Source organism: Pinus tabuliformis, chromosome J (genome assembly GCF_031772625.1).
Source record: "Pinus tabuliformis cultivar Carrire ecotype Pingquan chromosome J, CPIR1, whole genome shotgun sequence".
NCBI lineage: Eukaryota > Viridiplantae > Streptophyta > Pinopsida > Pinales > Pinaceae > Pinus > Pinus tabuliformis.
The window spans coordinates 157,833,746-157,860,404 of NC_142295.1; the positions used below are offsets into that span (position 1 = coordinate 157,833,746).

The 26,659-nt window shown below is 36.3% G+C and overlaps 1 pseudogene; it reads right to left on the minus strand.

Moving 5' to 3' along the window:
- Window positions 1–26,659, minus strand: part of LOC149226126 (naringenin,2-oxoglutarate 3-dioxygenase-like) — a 90,958-nt pseudogene that overhangs the window by 16,015 nt on the left and 48,284 nt on the right.

Genomic DNA, 26,659 nt, shown 5'->3' on the forward strand with positions numbered 1-26,659 from the left:
TTGCAGTAGACCTAGAAAATATCAAAATGATCATGGAATGGACATTCCCTACGAATGTCACTGATATCAGATCATTCTTGGGATTAGATAGATATTATTGTCAATTCATTGAGGGGTTTTCAAATATCGCCTTTCCAATGACATATTTACAAAAAAAGGGGCGTGCTTTCCAATGTACAACAGATTGTCAGCAAAGCTTTGAAAAACTGAAGCATTTGCTCACCATTTCACTAGTACTAAAAGTAGCAGATCCCGAAAAAATTTTCGTTGTTTGCACAGATGCAAGCAAGGAGGGTGTTGGTGGGGTGCTGACACAGGATCGAAAGGTGATTTCTTATGAATCTCGAATGTTGGAGTATGACCAACAATATTCAGCTTTTGACCTTGAATTGACAGAAGTAGTGCATTAAAATATGGAGGCATTATGTTTTGGGGAAGAAATTTTGTTGCTAACAGACCATAGTAGCCTTGCCAACTTCTTCAATAAATCTAACTTAAACACCCGACAGGATAGGTGGACAACTTTCTCAATCGAATTTGACATTGAGATGAAACATTTAAAAGGGAAAGAAAATTGTGTGGCTGATGCACTGAGCAGAAAGTTGCACTCTATTTATGAGGTTCGAATGAGCCAAGCAACTTCAAATATTCTTGAAATCATAAAGGAGGTTGATAACAGGGATCCGGAATATAATTTCTTCTGGCAACAAACAAAAGAAGCTCTGCTGAAAAAGGAAGAATCAGAATTTGGAATAAATTCTGATAATCTTCTCACTTTTAAAAACATAATTTATATTCCAAATCAAAACTCGATTAAACTATTGATATTAGATGAGTTTCATAAGAAACCTTGTGCTGGCCACCCAGGCTATCAGAAAATGTTTTTAGCCATCAAGAAAGGGTACTTTTGGCCCGGATTGAGGAAGGATATTGCAGAATATTTTTCCAAATGTCTGGAGTGTCAACTGGTGAAAGCAGAACACCAGCACCCCACTGGATTGTTACAACCATTGCCCATTCTAGAATGGAAATGGGAGACTATATCCTTAGATTTCATTATTGGTTTACCCCGCACAAGGAAGCAACATGATTCAATTATGGTGGTGGTAGAAAAATTGAGTAAAACAACTCACTTCATACCTGTGAAATCCACATTTAAAACAGTGGAAATCAAATAAATATTTATGAATGAGATATTTCACTTACATGGGATACCCGAGGTAGTGATTTTAGATAGGGACATGAAATTCACATCCACCTTCTGTAAGACACTTTTTGCAGGACTAGGTACTCAAGTCTAGTTTAGTACTTCCTACCATCTTCAAATGGATGTACAAACTGAACGAGTAAATTAGGTGTTAGAAGACATGCTACGCATGTTTGTGATGCAACAACCACACAAGTGGGAGGACTACCTCCATCTAGTGGAATTTGCATATAATAATGGACATCATGAATCGCTAGGCATGAGCCCTTTCGAGGTGTTGTACGAAAGAAAGTGCAAAGTACCCATAGACTGGAATAGTCAAGTGAATAAGCTAGCACTAGGTCCTAACATGCTAGCAGAAATGGAGGAGGCTATTAAGAAAGTCCGACAAAATTTAAGGGCGGCCCAGGATAAACAAAAGGTGTATGCGCATAAAAAATGGACTCACCGGGAATTTCAACCAAGAGATCATGTTTGTCTAAGAGTGAATCCTCAGAAAATTTCCTTGCAGTGGCGGGGTTGTGCTAAATTAGTGCCCCAATATTGCAGGCCTTTTCAGGCCTTGGAAAGAATTGGACCGGTGGCCTATAAGCTTGCGCTACCAAGCCACATTCGGGTCCACAATGTATTTCATGTATCCTTACTAAAGAAATATGTCTATAACCCTTAGTACATTATTGATTGGGAAGATATTCAGGTTGAACCGGAAGGAGAGTTTTGGCAGAACCTCTTCGTATCCTCGATCATTGGGAAACCAACTTGCGGAAGCAAGCCATCACCCAGGTTAAAGTGCAATGGAAGAACTTTGGCCTGAAAGATGCCACTTGGGAAGAGAAGGAATTCATGTGAAATGCTTATCCCACATTATTTTCTGAAGAGGAAGAGAACAACAGGGACAATGTTCCTCATGAGGGGGGGAGATGTAACACCCCAAGTTTCATAAAGATTAGTGAGATCATTAAGTGAATGTTTGTTTTACTAAAAATATAGTTTCAAATGTTATTTGATTTGATGAGGAATATGAACTGATATAGGCTAAAGAGCCAAGAAAAACATATGGTAATTACCTAAATTATAGGTAGTAATACTTTAACAAAATATTTTTTTTTTTGTTTATTTAAAAGCGACAATTACCCTCTCCCTGAGAAAGTAATATAGAGAGGGGAAAAGAGCAGAAAGGGGTTCCTAGAGCTGGGTGGAATAAACCAATGGGAAGAACTTGCTCAATACATTCGCCAAAAGATTACAGAGATTGAGGCTGGACCGGAGTCCTGAGGCCCATAGTACTGACTGCAACTGGACTAGATCCAGCATTGAAAAGTTAGAAGGTGCTCGGGAGAGAGTCTGGACGTGATTTCCAGACTCGTGGCTAGGTGGAGAACCTTCGAAAATATTGTTTTTAAGGTTAATAGATAAACTGACGTAGCAATCTACTTAAAAGACTTATTTCTAAACTGTAAATATGATTATGTACAGTAGTCATTATTATCTATTTTATAAGTTAATAGATAATTGAAGTAGTAAGCTATCAAAATAATCATTGTTGAATTGTAAATGTAAACACATGCAGTAAATATTAATATCTGTGGAATAGATTAACAATACTAAACTGTAGTTGTTAATATTTGAATAACAATTATGTGACTGTTGATGCCCCGAAAATCGTTGTATCAACATTGGGGGATAACCACCCGGTTCGGACCTTAATACAACTCCTTTTCCGTTTGGAATGGTGGCTCCGACTGGGTATAATGGGACCAGTTTCCTAATAATGAAAAAAAAAGGGTGGATGAATGATTGATTATCTAATCTAACGATAGGCGAATAACTTAATCTATCAGCAAAATAAAAGAACTACTACTAATCCCGGGAACTATTGTACTTTGAAGTGTAGCGCTTGATGATCTTTGTCTATTGACAGGCATATAGATGACTCTATCTAATAAACATAGACATTTATTCATTCAAGGATTACTTTGTTTAAATAGTTAAACAAAGTGATTAACACAATATTGCTACACTTATCATTTATATCATCGATACATATATGATCAAAAGAAAAGCATACTGTAAACATCCAATAGTGGGAAGAATAAAGAATGCTGTTAAAACACACACATATATCCGATAATAGCAAAAGCGATCAAATGAAAATTCATATAAAAAGAATGAATTCAGACATAGATAATAGTACCATATGAGCTGCTTATCACTCCCAATATCAATCGCTATTTGAAATTCTTCTTCCAATGCAGAAATACTTTCAAACAAAGATAGTAGTGCACATTTGCATAAAAGCTTCTTTGTCAAATTCAGAATGATTGGTCCAGTTTTATAAAAGAATATACCTGAAGTAAAATAGTGCAACTTCAGGTTTTAAGTCATATACAAAACTTACGACCCTTTCCAAATACAATGAAAGGGTCTATAAATACTTAATTAAGCTAACTACCTATGAAACTGAAATCCTACTTAATTGGTATCAATTGATTTGGAATATCTCCTTCACAACGATCTAGCAGTCGGCGGCATGAATCATCATGTAGGCTGTTCACCTTTAAACCTGAGCTGACATATCACAAGCATTGGCTCCACTTCGGGTGGTCTGTTGAGGTGAGAATTGAGTTGGGCGGCATAGGTGGCATCCTGAATATCGGGAATGATATACCCGATTGCATCTGTAAGGCATTTGAGGGTGGCTCTCTGGCTGTGTGGTTTGACTAAGAAGAACCAATAGGTGTCCCATGTCAAACTGTTAATTCCTACGATTAATCTCCCATTTTTCTCTAGTTCCGGATAACATGACTGCTCCAATGTTATCGCCGCTGTCAATTTACCTGGAGTACATTGAGAAATCATGTTAGACAAGTAGAGAGTATTAGTAACCAATTCAACCAAATTACTTGTGGTTTATTTGCATCTTGAAATTGCTCTCTCTGCTTTCATTAACTGGGACTGCCATTCTGTAAATAATATCTCCTTATGTGATTCTAAAATCTTTGGTAAATTAGCCGCCTGTCCCTGATCGGTATCTTGCCACTCAAGAAAATTAGTTAATGTTTCATCGCCTTGATCCAAGTCTGTTCTCGCTTTTTCCGATTTTTCACTTATTGATGTTGTCAAATCGCATAATGGTTCTGCTTGGGCGATTTGTTGACATAAAAGCTTTATCTATGTTATTAATGCCTTGTTTATCTATAATGCCTCTACTTTGAATTCGACTATCTGTGGAAGATTCTTTGTTTTATCTAGCTGGGCTGATAGTTGAGCAATCTGCTCATCTTTTGACTTCAACATTTGTTCATTCACTGCTTTCAATTGTGCCAATGCCTCAGACAGCTCTTTCTGCTTTTGAACTGCACTCTGATCAATCCTCTGTTTCTCTTCCTGCAATTGTTGAGTCAATTGATTATTTATTTGTTGTTGTGTTAACAATTGCCGTTCTGCCTGCTCCGCCTTCTGTAGTGCTTCTAATAGTTGTGCTTGTAGTGAAAAGATCTCCTGGTCTTTTGTTTTTAATAAAATACTCACCTCTGATGCCTTGTCTATTGTTGTTTCCGAATAGGCTCCAGCATATTGTGATAGTTTTGTTAGGTCATCAGAGGGGTCAAATTCCTCGTTCCAAACCACGTTTCCCGTCACTATTTGTTCTGGGAATAGGGAAGGTTGATCAGTCCTTCTCCTCTTCCTCTGTCGTTTTACCATAGCTTTGTGTCTTGGGCTATATAAGACATCTAAGGGAGGAATTTCTTCTATTTGCAAAATAATCTGATCGGAGGGATCCTTTGGGATTATCTCTACTTCTTTTGAACTGGGTAGGCCGCTGGTTCCACTTGGAACCTGTTTTGAAGTGGTCTCCTGTGTGTCTGCCGCTTTTGATGTTTCGGCGTCCTTTGAGCACTCAAGATTGCTGCTAATTGAATCGAACTGCTGCCATTCCTGGAGCAATTTCGGGTCAATTTGAGTATCTACATTCACCTCTATGCTGCTTTGTTCCTGCTCTTTCGTCTGAGTTTCCTCTTGTCTTTTCATATGCACTTCCTCCTGTTCTTTTGATGTAACAGGAGGTTCCTTAGTAAGTCGCTGTTCACGCTCGCTTGATTATGTTGTTGGGTTTTTTGCTAACAGATCTAGAGGCAGAGTTTGCAACCTCTGTTCTCTAAGTCTGTTGAATTCAACTAACCCTTCATCTTTGTATTCCATTCTGGCCAGCGATTTAACTGGGGACATCGATTCGGCTGAGGAGAACAGGTCATCAAACTTATCTTCTTTATGATCAAACTTTGTCAATTTGGCCTGTTCAAGTGCATTATAGGTGACTTTGTTTGGATCAAATCGCCTATTAGGGAGAGTTTCTAGAGTTAATGACTTCATCTTTTCAGATTCTTTCTCTACATGTTTGAAATCATGCAAAGTGTAGAAACCACATCTCAGAGGAAAAGAGGGCCAGACCTGCTGCTTATTTTTCTTTAGAGTTTGTGTAACTCCTTCGGAGATAATCTGATAGGCTATCTCCCTCGCCAGCAATTTATCAGGTATGTACAAAGGAAGAACATGAGGTTTAGCTTGGCTGCCGAAAATTCTTATATAAGTAAACTTTTCCTCTCTGAACCATCTTCCTATTGATGTCAAATCAATCCCTGCTTGGTAGGAAATCTTAGGAGCAGGTTTATCAAAAATAGAATAATGAATGGGTAACATAAAGCCATTGCAGACTTGGTATAAATGGTGCTTATAATAAGTTTTCCACAATTTCTGATGGTATATGTGAATGGGCATAGGGTCTTGTGAAGTCCACCTCTAGCCGAGTACGGGAAATTCAGAATTAAAACACAGGGTGTCTAGGATATAAGCATTGTAGTAGAATGGGGGAATAAGCCTTTCAGCATGGGTTTTTCTTCTAAAATCAAGAACTGCGGTTGCTAGCTTATCTGACAGTATAGTTGCCCAATCCATTATTTCACTATTACATGCCGCTTCCATCAAGGGAACCATTTCTATAGTGAAATTAGCAGAATCGTGCAACCCCCACAATCTACACATCATTATCCTAGCATAACAATAAGGAGAACATAGAGAATCAACAGAGTACTTACCCGAAGATTCATGCTTGTGTTTTGCCGGATTTTGCCTCCAATCCCGAATGGGTTCGGATTCAATTTCATTCTCATTTCGGAATTTCTCCAGAAATGCCTTATTGTACTTCTTCTCTGGCACAGGCAAATGATACATTTTCCTCAAATCATTAGATTGAAATGAACCGAAGATTCTCCCATCCTTGGTGCAGAAGGTTCTGTCTGTGATTGGGATTTCCTCAATTGCCCACCTCACTACATCCGTGTATGGGAGAATTTGTTCCCGAGCTGCTATTCGATGAAGGAAAGAGTCAGCTAAGTCCTTTAAAGTAGCATCAAATTTTCGATTGGTATCTACTGTGGCTTGTACTCCTGTCACCTCGGGTTCTTCAGCCTCAATCAAATTATAGGTACTTTGCCAAGTAGTTTTGCCGAGTCCTAAACATGTAGTGTCAGATATCAATCCCTTTCTTTTAGTTCCTGGATCAGCAGTGAGTTGTCCTGTAGCTGGCGAAGCGGAAGCGATTGCAATTTTCTTACACTTCTTCCCCATTCTGCTTGAATCTATTGCTTCGGAAGAGTTCTGCACAGGAGTGAAAATGAACGTAATATAGAGAATTGATAGTGCAAGCCAAATATGAGCAAGATATATTGATCAATGCACGATGAAGGATTAACTTAAAGTGGCCGCGGATACAATCTGTGAAAAGATTTTTAGGCTTACTATTTCATTAAATGGCCGTTAAAACCTGCCAATCCTTTAAATGCCCATCATATCGTTTATTGGCCGAATTATTTGTTTAAGCGTGCCTTGGATATTTTGGCGGTTGAGCGCAGGTGAATCGCTGGTGGGAAGATAAGGTCTTTAATACGAATTAATCGTAATATCCCTGCTTTAACAATTCTTTGAAATTCGCGCTTTTGGCTTTATCGCAATCGGGCGTCGGGGGAAAACTTAAATCGTTATATTGGTTCCTTTTGGAATCCCCGATTGCCGATAGCGATATCGCATCGCATCGGGAGTATTAACTAAGCATTTTGAAAAGCATACATGGTACATCCCCGATCGCCGATAGCGATATCGCATCGCATCGGAGCGAAAGGGACTTTATCGCATCGCATCGGAGCGAAAGGAACTTTTGTTATGCTAACTTATTATTTCCGATATCCGATAGCCTATTGCGTGTTGTCGCGTCGGAGAAAACCAATGGGTCTTTAAGTTATGCCTCCTTTGTCATTGCGACATGTGATCTTGCGATTGCTTTATCGCAATGATAAAAGATTAATCATTTATATATTATAAGACCAAATAATTGGTTTATCAAAAAGGTTTCTTAATGTTTTCATTTTGTTTTTGGACCTTTTTGAATAATACAAAGTTGATACCAATTAAAATAAAAAGGGACCCTTTTCATATTATAGTTTTGTGAATAAAAATGATATGAAATGGGGGGTTGTTGTAGAGCACAACAATTGGCGATTCGCTGGAAGAAATAGTTATCTCTGAAAAGTACGGAAATACTTAAACTTTTTCAAAATAGAGATCTCATCAAAGGGGAAAATTCTAATATAACTAGGTATATATGCGTTCCAAATAAAATGAAACTATCTTTGCTAATTTCCTCTCTTGTTTAAAATTAGATACATTCTAAGTATTAAATTGGCCTCTATTGGTTGATAATGATAAAACATAAAACTTTTCCAAATCAGCTTTTAGAATTGACTCCTTTGTCATAGGTAGAGCCTCTGCTGCCAGCAAACGTTCATAGTTTCGACAGGGATACCTTTTAACCATGTTATTGTCCATTGTCCCATTCATTTCAGAGTATGATTAACAGAATGAATTCAAAACATTCTTTTCACATTTTGCATTTCTTTTCTACTTTTCTGTTATTTTGTAAGATAAAAAGCCATTGTCCTGGTTTGGTGACCAGTTGAGTGACAATGCCATTCACTGGTAGTAATTTAACCAAACAAGCTGGCTCGTGATGAGACCCCTTGTCTTTAATTCTAAACCATTACCCTGTTTTGGTATGCAGTATTGGTAATGGCGGTTAAACTATTTCCCTATGATCATGGTAAGCAGGCTTGTAATAAGACCTCTTATCCTTTATATCAAATATTTTACAATTACACTCTGAGTAATCATAAGCTTTGGTGAGTGGGATGGACAATTTTCTCCTTAAGAGTAAATGGATGACAAGGTAAGAGTTAAAGATGCTAAAGTTGGATTAGTTCCTATTTTGATATTGATAACCTTTTTGTGACCAATTTGAAAACATAAAATGATTTACAATATTTCTAAACTTTGAGAAGCGTTCACAAAAATTGAAGTGTGGTTTCAGAATGCAATTATACCTAGTTTCCTAGAAATTATCCCTTTTGTTTAAGACTTCTATTATTTTAAAAGTAAATATCAACACTACTTGTTTTGAGCAACTTTTAAGTACAACAAAGGTCAATGGAAGATACCTTACAACTTTATTTTCTAATGGTCCTACAAACTACAAAATTCTATTAAAAAGGAGAAGGGGTTATCTCCTCAATTGAAGAATTTTTTTAAGATAAGGCCATTAACAGGGAGAGAATCTCTCAAACCTGATAAATCTTATAATATGAAGGTCGAATGGCCTATCTTCTCACAGATCTGAAATGGCCCAAGCCACATTTTTTGGAACTTGGTGTGTTTTCCCTTGTCTTCATGTGCTTTGTCCCATTTCAGAACTAAATCACCGACTTGAAATTGTTTTGAACCGGATGAGACTGAATCAAAGGATGACTTGATGATTTGTTGATGTTTTGCATGAATAGCCTTGACTTTTTCTCTTTCCTCTTCTAATTTTAAAATTTGGTCATGTCTAAGTTGAATAGAAGAAGAAGGGCTTTCCTCAATAAACTGAACTAGGGCTAGAGAAGGAAGGACAAGATTTGTTGGTAGCACTGCTTCTTTTCCATACACGAGGTTGAACGGAGAAGAACCTATGGAAGCCTTCTGTGTTATCCTATCAGCCCATAGTGCAAATATTAAGGATTTGTGCCATTTTTTATGATTCTGTTCGATAGTTCGCTTAATAATTTTAATCAGATTTTTATTTGTAGACTCTGCTAAACCATTACCCTGGGGATAGTAATTAGCAGAATATTTCAATTTAAATCCTCTTTTAATAGCGAAATCAAACATAGCATTGCCTGAGAAGTAAGATGCATTATCAAAAACAAGAGCATTTGGGACACCAAACCTGGTAATGATGAATTGATCTATGAATTCAATAATTGCCTCAGAATTTGTTGTCTTTAAAGGAATTGCTTCAACCCACTTAGTAAAATAATCAGTAGCGGTAAGGATATACTTATGCTGTTTGGAAGAATGTGGAGTAATTTCTCCAATGATGTCCAATCCCCATTGCTCGAATGGTTGTTCAATGTTGACTGGTTGCAAAGGGAAAGCTAGTTTTCTTTGTCTTCCACTAGAAGTTTGACAATTTCGGCATTTCCTTACATATTCATGAGCATCTCTAAACAGAGTGGGCAAATAATATCCAGCATGAATGATTTTGTGGGTTGTTGTATCAGCTCCAAAATGTCCTCCTGCTGGTCCATCATGTAATTCCTGCAAAACCTTTTGTGCTTCAGGTTTTTCTAGGCATCTTAATGAGATTGAATCATAATTTTGCCTAAAAAGCACATCATCAATAATTGTGAAATTTTTTGCTTTTAATCTAATGGCCCTTTTGTTTTTGTAAGACAAGTTAGGAGGTGCATATCCATTTTTCAAATAAAAGATTAAGTCAACATATTGTGATTCAGAATCAGTAATACTTATCTGGTTGATTTCTTCGGTTTGATCTGTATCACCTGATTCTGGAATGTTGGATGCTCCTTCCAATAACCTGCAAAAACCTTGGCCTCTAACAATCTTTGTTGGTTTAATTTCTAAGTCATATTCTTGAAGTGTTGTAACCCAATTTGCCCTTTTTTCACCTAATTCCCTTTGGATTAATAGTTACCTTACTGCAGGGAAAGGAACTATAACTTTTGTATGGGCTTTTAAAAGGAAGGGTCTGTAATGTTTGACAGCTTTATATACAGCAAAGGCTTGTTTTTCTACTTCGGAGTAATTCAATTCAGCACCCTGAAGATTTGAACTATAAAATGAAATGGGTGCTTCCAAATTGTGATTGTTAATCTGTGTGAGTACTGCTGCATAAGACAAATCGGATGCGATAGTATACAATGTGAAATGATTAGAAAAATTAGGGGTATTTAAAGCGGGGGCATTGATTATTGATTGTTTGATTAAATCAAACGCTTCCTTTTCTGTTGATCCCCATCTAAACACTGAATTTTTCTTAATCATAGTTTGAAGTGGCAAAATGATTTGAGAAAAGTCTGGAACGAATCTTTTGACAAAATTGATTTGGCCTAAAAATGACTGCATGGATTTTTTATTATGAGGGAAAGGGATTTCAGAGATTTCTTTGATCCTGTCTAGATCAATATAAATGCCATCTTTAGAAACAATAAAACCTAAGAGCTTTCCTTGGTCAAGAGCGAAGAAGGATTTTTTAGGGTTAAGTGAAATACCGTACCTTTTGCATCGTTGAAAGATTTGATTTAAATCATGCAAATGATTGGATTTCTCTTTAGAAAATACAGTAATATCATCTAAATAGACGACTACTGTTTTGTTAATCAACCCTTTAAAAGCTATATCCATCGCTCTTTGGAACGTGGCTCCTGCATTAATAAGTCCGAAAGGCATTTTCTGATACGCATACATTCCCCATTTTGTTCTGAATGTGGTTTTGAGTCGGTCATCAAGATGGACCAAAACTTGGTTATATCCTGAAAAACTGTCTAAAAAGGACATTAACTCAGAACCTGCCACTGATTGGAGTATCTGCTCCATAGTAGGTAATGGGAAATTATCTTTTAGGCTCACCTTATTTAAATTTATGAAATCTATACAAATCCTGATGTCGCCATTTTTCTTTCTGACTGGCACCATATTGGAGACCCAGTTTGAGTGCCGAACGGGAAAAATAATCTTAGCTTTCAAGAGTTTATTGAGTTCAGATTTTATTTGACTCTCTAAGTTCGGATGTATTTTCCTCAACTTCTGCTGAATTGGTTTCTGTTCGGGAAGCATTGGAATGGTATGATGGATGATGGATGTATCATATGTCTTTAAATCGTCATATTTCCAAGCAAAAACATGTTTATTTTTTCGTAATAGTCTAATGAATGCTTCCTTGTCTTCCACGGAAAGTCCTAATCCTAAATTAATGTTTTGAGGAGTTTGCTTAGTGCCAAGGTTTATCAATTCAAACCTTAAGGTAGAACTTTGGAGCTTTGTATTGGTCATAAGTTTAAACCTGTCTTTAATATCATAAAGATCCTCAAGCTTCACCACAGGCTTTGGGATTGAATTTTCCTCGTGTTTACCTCGCATTTGAAGGTCATGCTCGTTTTCCTCAATGATTTGATCATCATAGGACTTTTTGGAAGTTAAAAACTGTAAAATGTCTTCATCGTGGTTGAATACACTCCAATTAGTGACATTGGCAGGAATTGATGGCCTAAAAAGTAATTCTACTGAAAATCTATCTGGGCTATAATCTTCGGAAGGTAGGAGCTTGGAAGAAACATTGGCTAGCAGGTCGGCTGCTGAATTTTGAGACCTGGGAATGGAAGAAATATTGAATGCCGAAAAGTGGGAGGTGAGTTCCTGTACCAGCAACTGATAATGTTTGAGATGGCTAGAAAGACAATGAATTGTATTCCTTACTTGTTAATAATAATTTCAGAATCTCCAAACACTTTCAAATATTGGACCTTGAGGCCAATCGCTTTATATATTCCTTGGAATAAGGCTTCGTACTCAGCCGTATTATTCGTGCATTCAAACTCTAGCCTACAGGATAGCATTGTTTTTTCTCCCTGTGGGCTAATCAAAATACATCCTGCTCCTGAGCCCTCGCTAGACTTGGACCCATAGAAATATAATGACCAAAATAAAGAAGTATTAACAATTTTATTTACAGTTTCCTCAGTATCATTAAAACATCTTGACCTATCTGTTTGTGAATAATTTTCGATCTGAGATGTGGAATTGTTTACTGAGAAAGGAGATGGTTGGGTAGCGAAGTTGCCAAAGAATGACTCTGATGAATAATTCCCCAAAATGTTGTTATTAAATGCTATTGGTTGGTTTTCTTGTTCAAATTCAGTAACTGTATGGGTCATGTGTTTGTCTAGATCGATTTTTATTTGATTTGGCTTACCCTTATAGGGAAGCCACATATGGGACCAATCGGTAGAAATATACCCATGGAGTTTTTCAGACCAATCCCTACTCAAGATCAAACCATAAAATTCAGGTATATCAGCGATTAAGATATCAATTCCTTGAACTACTCTAGGATCAGCTGATAGCCTGATAGTTACTGAGTTGATTTCCCCTAAAACCTGTACTTTAGTCCTGTCCAACTGCACAATATGAATAGCGGACTTTTGGGGTTCAATGTTCAGTTTGGAACAAACTGAATCTGGCATTATATTAGAGGATGCCCCTGAGTCAATCAAACAGTTGTGCAAGTTTCTATTGTAGATCTCGTAGGTTAAAGGAAAGGTGGAGTATGAGAATTTGATCTATCTCCTATCAGAACTGCATCAGTAGCTTCGACCATACCAGAAGGTGGTTGACCTGCATCATTTGCAGCTTTAGCACTGGGAAGGGGTGAATTAGGAACAACATTTAATTCTTTGAGAGGAAATTTTAACTGATGTTTCAATTTACTAAGTTCAAACATGGTAATGTTTGCCTTAGTCTTTTTCATGTCATCAACAATATTGTAATCCATTGAATCGGACACTACCAATGTCTTAGATGTTGACGGAATATTTGAGGTTGAAGGTTGGTTTTGTGTAACTGTTACAGGTGGCTTCTTCGGGGGTACCTTTTCCTTTGTTGTAGTAGCACCTGCACTCCTTTTCTTTGAGGTTGTCTGAACATGTTCGGAGATACCTTTACTCCTGGTAGTGACAGGAAACGCTTCTTCTTCATTTTCTGTATCGGAGTTAGGCAATATAAAATCCCACATTCCATGACATTCAACAACTTCCTCTTCTTCATCAGTTGGTGTAGCTGTTTCTTCTTCTCCTTCTTCAAGATCTGAATCTGCATTAGATATAACATTTGGTGGTTTTGATTCAGTTTTCTTGTAGTTCCTAAAGGGTCTTTTGGTTGAGGTTTCAACTACCTGTTTTTTGATTTCAACCATTTCATTTGACATAGTCTTGAGGACCTTTTGTAGACCCTCCATGTCATATGGATCTTTAGGGGTTTTCTTCTTTGAATCATCTTTAAAAGAAACTTTTTTGGTTTTTCTATCTTCAAGAGCAGCTTTCTTCTTTAGAGCATTAATATGTTTCTCCACAGCAAGTGCTTCTTTCATGTTTTCAGCTAAAGTTGGTTTTCCAGCCCTATCTACAAAAATAGCTATATTGGCAGGTAGGGCAGTTATATACCACTCGCTTCGGATTTGCTCACTTGGTTTGGAGGCCGTTGGGATTTTATTCAAGAGTTTACTGAATCGTGCATTAAATTCTTTAATTGGTTCCCTATGTTCTATCCTAAGATTGGAGAGATCATTTATTAGTGTAGCCAAAGACCTATCATCACCATACTTAGTAAAAAACTGTTCTTGGCAAGTCATCCAACTGGTAATGGAACCATAAGGTAAGGAAAAATACCGGGATCTTGCTGATCCTTGCAAAGTATAAGGGAAAAGCCTAACGACAACATCTTGCTCCGTTACTCCCTTCAAATTAACTGCCAACATGAAGTTATTAATATGTTCCTCAGCTTGTGTTCCATCATCTGGATTAAACTTGGGTAGCCATTTCTCAGGTGCATCAGGTAATGCATGCAATGGAGTAGGCATATTGACTGCACCAGGCCTGGTCCATGGATCTGCCATTGTAACCGCAGTAGTGGATGATATTACTGTTGAACTTCCAGAAGTCTGGGAAGGAGTTGATATTAAGGATTGCGCAGGTTGAGATGCTGAAGTTGCTAATCCCTGATGAACAACAATGTGTGATGAGGGAGTGGATGGTTGACTTCGAACTGGGGAAGATGAGATGGAGGATGTGGATGAAAGTGTCTCACTGTCAGATCCTTCAGTGTTTTTCTTCGCCTTTTTCCTTTTGGGTAAAGGGAACTCAATAGGTTCAATACCAAGCTTTCCACTCTGAAGTCTGGTGAGAGGGTGAGGTAAATTGAACTGCGAAGTCGCACTGCTTTGAGATACCTCAGATTTCTGTGGTGATATCGAGAAACTCTGAAGTTTATGGATGAGAGACTGAACTTCAGGAGATTCAAGACTCAATTGTTCTGGAGTATGGTGGGTTTGAGCAGTGGTAGTTGATTCCTCTTCTTCTTGTTTGGATAGTGGAGAACCAGCATGCAATTGGGAAGTACGAGGTGATGCGGAGGGAGAATTACTCTTAGAATACTCTGTAGATTTGGGTTTGCTTGCCATTCACAGTTGATGGCCCTCCTAGCGCCAAAAATGTTGATGCCCCGAAAATCGTTGTATCAACATTGGGGATAACCACCCGGTCTGGACCTTAATACAGCTCCTTTTCTGTTTGGAATGGTGGCTCCGACTGGGTATAATGGGACCAGTTTCCCAATAATGAAAAAAAAGGGGTGGATGAATGATTGATTATCTAATCTAACGATAGGCGAATAAATTAATCTATCAGCAAAATAAAAGAACTACTACTAATCCCGGGAACTATTTTACTTTGATGTGTAGCGCTTGATGATCTTTGTCTATTGACAGGCATATAGATGACTCTATCTAATAAACATAGACATTTATTCATTCAAGGATTACTTTGTTTAAATAGTTAAACAAAGTGATTAACACAATATTGCTACACTTATCATTTATATCATCGATACATATATGATCAAAAGAAAAGCATACTGTAAACATCCAATAGTGGAAAGAATAAAGAATGCTGTTAAAACACACACATATATCCGATAATAGCAAAAGCGATCAAATGAAAATTCATATAAAAAGAATGAATTCAGACATAGATAATAGTACCATATGAGCTGCTTATCACTTCCAATATCAATCGCTATTTGAAATTCTTCTTCCAACGCAGAAATACTTTCAAACAAAGACAGTAGTGCACATTTGCATAAAAGCTTCTTTGTCAAAATCAGAATGATTGGTCCAGTTTTATAAAAGAATATACCTGAAGTACAAAAGTGCAACTTCAGGTTTTAAGTCATATACAAAACTTACGACCCTTTCCAAATACAATGAAAGGGTCTATAAATACTTAATTAAGCTAACTACCTATGAAACTGAAATCCTACTTAATTGGTATCAATTGATCTGGAATATCTCCTTCACAGCGATCTGGCAGTCGACGACATGAATCATCATGTAGGCTGTTTTCCTTTAAACCTGAGCTGACATATCGCAAGCATTGGCTCCACTTCGGGTGGTCTGTTGAGGCGAGAATTGAGTTGGGTGGCATAGGTGGCATCCTGAATATCGGGAATGATATACCCGATTGCATCTGTAAGGCATTTGAGGGCGGCTCTCTGGCTGTGTGGTTTGACTAAGAAGAACCAATAGGTGTCCCACGTCAAACTGTTAATTCAACTTAATTCCTGCGATTAATCTCCCATTTTTCTCTAGTTCCGGATAACATGACTGCTCCAATGTTTTCGTCGCTGTCAATTTACCTGGAGTACATTGAGAAATCATGTTAGACAAGTAGAGAGTATTATTAACCAATTCAACCAAATTTCTTGTGGTTGATTTGCATCTTGAAATTGCTCTCTCTGCTTTCACTAACTGGGACTGCCATTCTGTAAATAATATCTCCTTATGTGATTCTAAAATCTTTGGTAAATTAGCTGCCTGTCCCTGATCGGTATCTTGCCACTCAAGAAAATTAGATAATGTTTCATCCGCTTGATCCAATTCTGTTCTAGCTTTTTCCGATTTTTCACTTATTGATGTCGTCAAATTGCATAATGGTTCTGCCTGGGCGATTTGTTGACATAAAAGCTTTATCTGTGTTATCAATGCCTTGTTTATCTGTAATGCCTCTACTTTGAATTCGGCTATCTGTGGAAGATTCTTTGTTTTCTCTCTGGGCTGATAGTTGAGCAATCTGCTCATCTTTTGACTTCAGCATTTGTTCATTCACTGCTTTCAACTGTGCCAATGCCTCAGACAGCTCTTTCTGCTTTTGGACTGCACTGTGATCAATCCTCTGTTTCTCTTCCTGCAATTGTTGAGTCAATTGATTATTTATTTATTGTTATGTTAACAATTGCCGTTCTGCCTGCTCCGCCTTCTGCTGTGCTTCTGATAGTTGTGCTTGTAGTGAAAAGATCTCCTCGTCTTTTATTTTTAATAAAATACTCACCTCTGATGCCTTGTCTATTGTTGCTGCCGAATAGGCTCCAGCATATTGTGATAGTTTTGTTAGGTCATCAGAGGGGTCAAATTCCTCCTTCCAAACCACGTTGCCCGTCACTGTTTGTTCTGGGAATAGGAAAGGTTGATCAATCCTTCTCCTCTTCCTCTGTCGTTTTACCACAGCTTTGTGTCTTGGGCTATAGAAGACATCTAAGGGAGGAATTTCTTCTATTTGCAAAATAATCTGATCGGAGGGATCCTTTGGGATTATCTCTACTTCTTTCGAACTCGGTAGGCCGCTGGTTCCACTTGGAACCTATTTTGAAGTGGTCTCCTGTGTGTCTGCCGCTTTTGATGTTTCGGCGTCCTTTGAGCACTCAAGATTACTGATAATTGAATCGAACTGCTGCCATTCCTGGAGCAATTTCGGGTCAACTTGAGTATCTACATTCACCTCTATGCTGCTTTGTTCCTGCTCTTTCGTCTGAGTTTCCTCTTGTCTTTTCATATGCACTTCCTCCTGTTCTTTTGATGTAACAGGAGGTTCCTTAGTAAGTTGATGTTCACGCTCGCTTGATTCTATTGTTGGGGTTGTTGCTAACAGATCTAGAGGCAGAGTTTGCAACCTCTGTTCTCTAAGTCTGTTGAATTCAACTAACCCTTCATCTTTGTATTCCATTCTGGCCAGCGATTTAACTTGGGACATCGATTCGGCTGAGGAGAATAAGTCATCAAACTTATCTTCTTTATGATCAAACTTTGTCAATTTGGCCTGTTCAAGTGCATTATAGGCGACTTTGTTTGGATCAAATCGCCTATTAGGGAGAGTTACTAGAGTTAATGACTTCATCTTTTCAGATTCTTTCTCTGCATGTTTGAAATCATGCAAAGTGTAGACACCACATCTCAGAGGAAAAGAGGGCCAGACCTGCTTCTTATTTTTCTTTAGAGTTTGTGTAACTCCTTCGGAGATAATCTGATAGGCTATCTCCCTCGCCAGCAATTTATCAGGTATGTACAAAGGAAGAACATGAGGTTTAGCTTGGCTGCCGAAAATTCTTATATAAGTAAACTTTTCCTCTCTAAACCATCTTCCTATTGATGTCAAATCATTCCCTGCTTGGTAGGAAATCTTAGGAGCAGGTTTATCAAAAATAGAATAATGAATGGGTAACATAAAGCCATTGCAGACTTGGTATAAATGGTGCTTATAATAAGTTTTCCACAATTTCTGATGGTATATGTGAATGGGCATAGGGTCTTGTGAAGTCCACCTCCAGCCGAGTACGGGAAATTCAGAATTAAAACACAGGGTGTCAAGGATATAAGCACTATAGTAGAATGGGGGAATAAGCCTTTCAGTGATGCGGGTTTTGCTTCTAAAATCAAGAACTGCGGTTGCTAGCTTATCTGACAGTATAGTTGCCCAATCCATTATTTCACTATTACATGCCGCTTCCATCAAGGGAACCATTTCTATAGTGAAATTAGCGGAATCGTGCAACCCCCACAATCTACACATCATTATCCCAGCATAACAGTAAGGAGAACATAGAGAATCAATAGAGTACTTACCCGAATATTCATGCTTGTGTTTTGCCGGATTTTGCCTCCAATCCCGAATGGGTTCGGATTCAATTTCATTCTCATTTCGGAATTTCTCCAAAAATGCCTTGTTGTACTTCTTCTCTGGCACAGGCAAATGATACATTTGCCTCAAATCATTAGATTGAAATGAACCGAAGATTCTCCCATCCTTGGTGCAGAAGGTTCTGTCTGTGATTGGGATTTCCTCAATTGCCCACCTCACTACATCCGTGTACGGGAGAATTTGTTCCCGAGCTGCTATTCGATGAAGGAAAGAGTCAGCTAAGTCCTTTAAAGTAGCATCAGATTTTCAATTGGTATCTACTATGGCTTCTACTCCTGTCACCTCGGGTTCTTCAGCCTCAATCAAATTATAGGTACTTTTCCAAGTAGTTTTGTCGAGTCCTAAACATGTAGTGTTGGACATCAATCCCTTTCTTTTAGTTCCTGGATCAGCGGTGAGTTTTCCTGTAGCTGGCGAAGCGGAAGCGATTGCAGTTTTCTTAGACTTCTTCCCCATTCTGCTTGAATCTATTGCTTCGGAAGAGTTCTGCATAGGAGTGAAAATGAACGTAATACAGAGAATTGATAGCGCAAGCCAAATATGAGCGAGATATATTGATCAATGCACAATGAAGGATTAACTTAAAGTGGCCGCGGATACAATCTGTGAAAAGATTTTTAGGCTTACTATTTCATTAAATGGCCATTAAAACCTGCCAATCCTTTAAATCCCCGTCATATCGTTTATTGGCCGAATGATTTGTTTAAGCGTGCCTTGGATATTTTGGCGGTTGAGCGCAGGTGAATCGCTGGTGGGAAGATAAGGTCTTTAATACGAATTAATCGTAATATCCCTGCTTTAACATTTCTTTGAAATTCGCGCTTTCGGCTTTATCGCAATCGAGCGTCGGGGGAAAACTTAAATCGTTATATTGGTTCCTTTTGGAATCCCCGATTGCCGATAGCGATATCGCATCGCATCGGGAGTATTAACTGAGCATTTTGAAAAGCATGCATGGTACATCCCCGATCGCCGATAGCGATATCGCATCGCATCGGAGCGAAAGGGACTTTATCGCATCGCATCGGAGCAAAAGGAACTTTTGTTATGCTAACTTATTATTGCCGATATCCGATAGCCTATTGCGTGTTGTCGCGTCGGTGAAAACCAATGGGTCTTTAAGTTATGCCTCCTTTGTCATTGCGACATGTGATCTTGCGATCGCTTTATCTCAATGATAAAAGATTAATCATTTATATATTATACGACCAAATAATTGGTTTATCAAAAAGATTTTGTAATGTTTTCATTTTGTTTTCGGACCTTTTTGAATAATACAAAGTTGACACCAATTAAAATAAAAAGGGACCCATTTCATATTATAGTTTTGTGAATAAAAATGATTTGAAATGGGGGGTTGTTGTAGAGCACAACAGTGACTAGGGTAGTAAACTAACTACTAAATCAACAGCCATGAAGGTTCTAATATACTCCATAGAAGACGAACACTCTAATAGCAGAACTGGATAAATGATAAGTATGAAATAAAAGAAAACCTGAAGTCTAGAATAGAGTAAAATTTAGAATACTAACAAGAATTCCATAATACATTCTTGAGCATATAATTATCAATATCAGAGGAGAGAAAGTAACCACCTTTCTGATGCAATATGCTGATAAACATAATTACCATTGAAACTCAAGAAATGTAGTAAACAATCATCAGGATAGAGTAGCTTCAAGAGTCGGCATAATGCACAACAAATTATGTGTATGAAAAAACAGAGATAGTAAAATGCAAGTCTTTCTTTACAATCTAGCACAGGTTAATAACCAATGTCTATATTCCCCATCAGAAAGACTATGCGCGGAGAATCAGGCATATATAGAATAAGCATCTCTCATACCACATATAAGCCAAACCAAAACAACTCTGTGGATAAAAATGTAGTAGACATACATTAAAACAAATCCCTCGGATAGCCGAACGACAACATCTCAAGCAGAATTTGTAATTAGTTACACATGCAATTCTTAAACAGAAGAAACTGGCTCGAAGGCCTTGAAATTCATTATCAATTACAGTTCCAACTGTAGAAATGACCAACTGCTATAATCGGTCAAATAAATAAACAAATAATGGTTAAGGAAAGCCCATGTCTAGACATTACAACTCTAACACGCTAACAGGGATAAACCCTCTCAGAAAGAACCCTTAATATCTTATTACGACCAGAGACCAGAGTCTAGCTCCAACCTAAAAAGCAGTGGCCACGCTGTGAGTTCCTTGACATTTATGAGTTGTGAGTTTGAATTATAAACCCTCTTGAGTATAACATACCTATAATCAAGAGAAGGCAAAAGTTAGTCATTGTTAATGAGACCAAAGCCTGCAGCTCATACTTATAAACTTAGCTTTAAACAAGGAGGGTCTTACTTGAGATGAGGGCACAACTTTGATGAGTCGCCTGCCTGCAAAAGAGGATTAAAGCTGAGCTTCAAAACCATATTGCACCATACAAGGAAATCATAGTGAATACCCATAAAGAAATCAAGATCTAAGATCGACTAATCTCATTTTAATCCTGTTATGATATTTACTTACCGACTGCAGATGAGTGGGGATGCTTGTTGCCTTCAACCATCTCCGAAATTCCACCAGTTGTCCCTGCACAACGGCAAGAAAACATTCAGATTGTTCCTAAAGTCATTAACAATTTAATATCAGTCTTCCTTCTCGAGCAAGCAAAGAATGGAATGGCATAGTAAGGGGCTATTTGTTCCAGTGTGTTTGAGAGACTCTCCTACTCTCAATTCTCGCTGAGCACCATAACTAGAGCCTCACAGAGCACCATAGCTCGAACCCTTGCGGAGCAACACGACACAAAGGAAAGAGAGAAACAGTGAGACCGACAAGATTCGACGTGGGCAGCTGGTTAGGTTAAACTCTAGCCAATCTCTGTCGTCAGATTGCGGAGTAGAGATCAAAGACCGGGAGCCACAACGGATGGCATGAGCACCCCAAGGTACTATCCCTCGGAGCAGATGGCCACCGCGTGGAGCTACGTACAAGGGCTAGCATAGCATGGTAAAGCATAAAGTCATTTGCACATCTACCCAGGAGCATCCCAATTTGGATCTCCACACCTGTTGTTTAATGAATGTTTAATCACATTCAATGATATGTACAGCAGTGAGGCGTCGTATCATTCTGCGGTTAATACCCATTTAATACACACATATATATGAATTCTATAGTTAATGGGACCAAACATTGCGATGTATATTAATTAAAAGATTTTTTTATTATTGTTATTATAGTTCTAAATTTAGATGTTACAGTGGGTAATTTTAGTAAGGAAAGCATGGAAAATTTATAGGTTATGGAATGATACACCAAGGAAAATGGTAAAAATATAGGTGACACGAATCACAATACACAATGACATGAAGTATCCTTAATGTGAATTTATTGGCTTTTCGTTGATCCAAAATGTTTATACTAGCAACTTGTATTCCATAACAAAATACAAACTATTAAAGTTGTATAAACGCTATGCCAGGAACTAGGAGAACACATTGGGACTATGCCATATGCAATGGAACAATGACTCCAAAGTGGCATCAAACTTAGGGCATGTCTTATCATTTTTTTTAAATGATGCGAAATATAAGGATGCAAGCTAGTAATTAATTCCATATGAAAACTCGTAAAACAATGGCTCCAAAGTAACATCAAACCCAGGGCATGTCTTACCATTTTTATTTAAAATGATGTGAAATATAAGTATGCAAGCTAGTAATTAATTCCATTTGCAAACTCGTAAATACATATGCAAGGGTAAATACATATGCAAACATACAATATTGGCGGCCCAAATGGTTAGTATTGGTGTCCATACTGGTACTGTCATAGTAGTATTATGAAATCATTGAAAAATAAGAGCCTAACCAATAGATGACCAGAAAACTAAAACTAAAACTAAAAAATAAAAATAGAAATATTTTTATAAGGTTAGCTTTGGACAAAGATTTCTAATTTTTTTTCAAATAGTTACTAATTGAGTAATCAATGATTTACCCAATGCATTATACCTACCTCAAATAATAATGAATAACTTAATATGTAATATAAACATTATACTTAAAACAATATAATATTAAATATAATCAAAATATTAAAAAGCAATTTTAAATATATAATATAAACATTTTACATCAAAATATATTTATATATATATTCTGATATTTGAAATCATGTTTCATATTTACATTCATCATATTTTATATTCAATATTTCATTATCATGCTATTTCTTCATAGTTTTGATTTGATAGATTTTACAAAAAAAACATTTTATATATTTTCACATGTCTTCCATATGACATCAAAATGAAAAAAAGCTCCACTATGTTTAAATCATTTTAATATTTACATTATTTAATATTCAATAATAATATTTACATTTTCTATTATTTAATAATTAAATTACTTAATATTATCTAAAAATTATACTACTTAATATATGTTTATTTGATAAACTTTTAAACATATATGATGATGATTATGGTTAACATTGACTGAGACCAAACTTTGGTCTATGGGACCTAAAGAAACAAATTATTGAAACAAATTATTTAGTTTCATTTAAGATTTTATTCCCATGCTCAAAAAGCTTGGAGAGAAGCCTCCCGAGCTCACTGTAATTTTGACAGCGTAAAAGGCTAGGAAGGTCAGTATTGCAACAAAGATTTGAAACTGAGATCTAATGTGGTTGTAAGTGGCGCACTATAAGAGAAAGTGATTTTCATCCTTGATGTTCGTATTCTCACAGATGACAGAACCTTTCCATCCATGGTGTTTTAGGAACTGCCCAATGACCTGTTTCACTATGGAGCTCATGAGAGTTTGTTCTAATCTTCAGTAAATTAATTTTTTTCTTTGAGCTAGTTAAAATAGAGAGATACTTTTGATCTTCTAGGGTGGGGTTGATGACCTCCTTATAATATCTTAATTTTATTTTAGCTGCTAAATCTTTCTCACACCACATTTTTTCTTTGAACTTAGAAGTAACAATATTTTTACTGTTATTAATGTTTTTCAATGCAACATTCTCGTCGATTTCCCAATGGTTTAACTAGGCCCTCGTGTCTTTATACCAACTTCGTTTGAGCCTTAGGTGGTTTTGGCTGGAATTTAAAGCTAGCTTAGGAAGTCTATGGTCTCCTATGTTATTGAGTTTGTGCTTGTACAACAGAAGCCTAGTCATAGGTTTAACCAAGCCCTCGTGTCTTTATACCAACCTCGTTTGAGCCTTAGGTAGGTTTAACCAAGCCCTCGTGTCTTTATACCAACCTCGTTTGAGCCTTAGGTGGTTTTGGCTGGAATTTAAACCTAGCTTAGAAAGTCTATGGTCTCCTATGTTATTGAGTTTGTGCTTGTACAACAGAAGTCTAGTCATAGCTAGGCTCTCGATACGGGAAAGACCCACTTCTATAAGGACAATAGGATAGGGTGTGTTGCTTTTAATTTTGAGGTTATACGTTATAAAACGCTTCTGGATTTGCTGAATCTTTCTCCATGATTCTTTAGAGATGCTACAACCCCAAACCTCACATCCATATAAGATAACCAGAGAGACTAAAGTTTCAAAGAACTTCTTTCTATCCCACATTACGAGGTTTTCCTTTTTACAATTATTTTCAAGACCAAAATAAGCTTTCCATCTCCCATTAATCATTTTCTCAATGATATAGTTCCAGTTGAACTTGTAATGAATATCAATTCCTAAGTACTTATAAGAAGACACTTCCTCCAAGTTACTATTGTCATATATATACATATATATATTTAAATTTAAATAAATGATTAAAATTTGATATTTGATATTTCACTATATTTTATTTTTAATAATATATATTACTTAAAGTTTAATTTTTATAATATATATAATTTTATTTACACACTATTTAATATAAAATTCATTAACATAATTATTCCAAAGATAAATAATACATCTTACATTACATTAGATACATATCGAGTACTCCTTGAGGTCCGTGAAATAAGTCATTGTCACTGTACGATTAGCTATGAGTCTTATATATCTGTGCAAATGGACGTACTGGTGTACAATTAATTAGGGTAAAATTGTATGCGGAGACGTAGAATTAGTAAATGAAAAAGGAAGTCGCGTCGACATGTGGAAACTTAGACGCTGATCCAAGGAAGAAGGGAAATCGTTATGATTACAGGTCACATGGCAATGAAAATTACCTTAATTATGAGTCTTATATGGCTGTGTAAATAGTAAATGGTCGTACTATTGTGGTATGTTAGGTTTTATGAAATCATTGCAAAATAAAAGTTTAACTAATGGATGATTAGAAAACTCAAAAAAAATTATATTTTAAAAAATAAAAATAAAAAAATATTTTTATAAAGTTACTTTTAGGTAAAGATTTTTAATTTTTAGCCAAAAGACTTTACCAAAAATAATAATATGATTCATTGACTGGTATTGTATGGTACGGTGTTGATCTCTTTTGGTATGAAATATATATTACGAGGAGATATGCAGTTATTCCAATTCACTGATGTACAATATTCCAATATTCAGGATGTACAATATTAATTATTTGACTGAGATATATAATATTTATTTTATGTTTAAAATGTTAATTTTGATGTTTAAATAATATTAAAAAGTAAGTTTGTTGTTGAATATTTGTGTTGTTTTTATTACTGAAAAGTATACAGAGATGATGTTTGTTTTTTCATCGATCGCTAGTATTTTAAGATTAGGGATGGAACAATGTGATATAAATATTTGGGAAAAAGGGTGGTCGGATCTTAATAAATATAATGTTATTTATTTTATCAAAAAATGTTTGAAATTTGGAAAAATATTACTACATAATACTAATTACTTTGTTTAAAATTATATAAAATTTGAAAAAAAATATTATTTGTTATTTGTTATTTAAGATATGTGATGTTTTTTAGTGATGTTTTTTATTTGGTCATTATTTTGCTTTACTAAGGAATCCTTGAAAATTTAATAATTTTATGTTTCTTATGTTTCTATCATTTTTTCCCATAATTTGTGTACTATTTTTTAATCTATTTAAAAAATCTTCACGTTGGTGGATTTTTCATATCTATGTAAAGGACTCTATGTTCATTTTTTCCATCTAATTAGTGAGCTCCACGGTTCAACAATTTAATTTTTTAATTTATTTAAGGGATTTCACTATAACAAATAGTTCAAAATGACCTGACTGGGCTATTAAGTGATTTTTCATTTTGAAAATATAATATAAAGTTTAACTATATTAAATAAAACTAATATCACTTTGATATTATATTAGAAACTATGGATTATGTTAATCATTATCTAATAATATGATTTTCAAGAATAAAATAAAAGACAATAAACAAACCACATATTTATTTTCCCCAGCCATCATGAACCATAATACGATTCACATGGTTCATAGAAAACTTACATCACATCAGTTGCCATGCTGGTTCATAGAAAACTTACATCACGTCCATTGTCATGCATAGATATGTGCACTTGGTCCAAAGAAAATTGACATCACATCCTTTGTTATACATGATAATCAGCTGAAAAGAATCCGTGGAGTACTTACATGGTGAACCATAAGCTTTAGTGGAGGATTTTAATCAACAAAGAGATTTTTTGTGGAACAACTATTAATGGAAAAGTCAAGAGCAACTTAAAATTAGGTCTTTTTCATAGCTAGTTTTATAATACAAAATTTAAAGTGGGATGGTATAGAAAGAATGGTTGAAAAGGGCACAACAGAAGTATGTTGTGCAAGAAAGAGGAAGGATTTATTTCCAATTTGATTATACATTGTTCAACAGCACAATGTATTTGGAACAAGTAAAAAATGATTTAAATTGTTAGGGAGTTTGGAAAGGGATTGCAATGGAAGAAAGCTTATGGTTTTTAATTAAAAATTATTTAATTCTTTTTTCTTATGGGGAATTTGGGGATTTGGTTGTAGCAAAATAAAATTCTGTTCCAAGATGGTTATGCTGACTTTTCTTTGACATCTCATGTAATTAGTAGTGCTTTCTTGGAGCAGAATGTCTCAGTAAAGAGAAAGGATCAAAGGCAGATTCAAGAACTTCATTTTGAAGAAAACATTCCTTTTGTTTTTTATGGAGCATGTAAGCAAGGTCATTGTGGAGCATGGATGGTTATTCACCCATCATTTTCTCATATATTTTGTTTAAAGTTGGCCTATGGAATGGCACTAATAAGAAGACAGAGCTGATTAGCCTTTAGGGG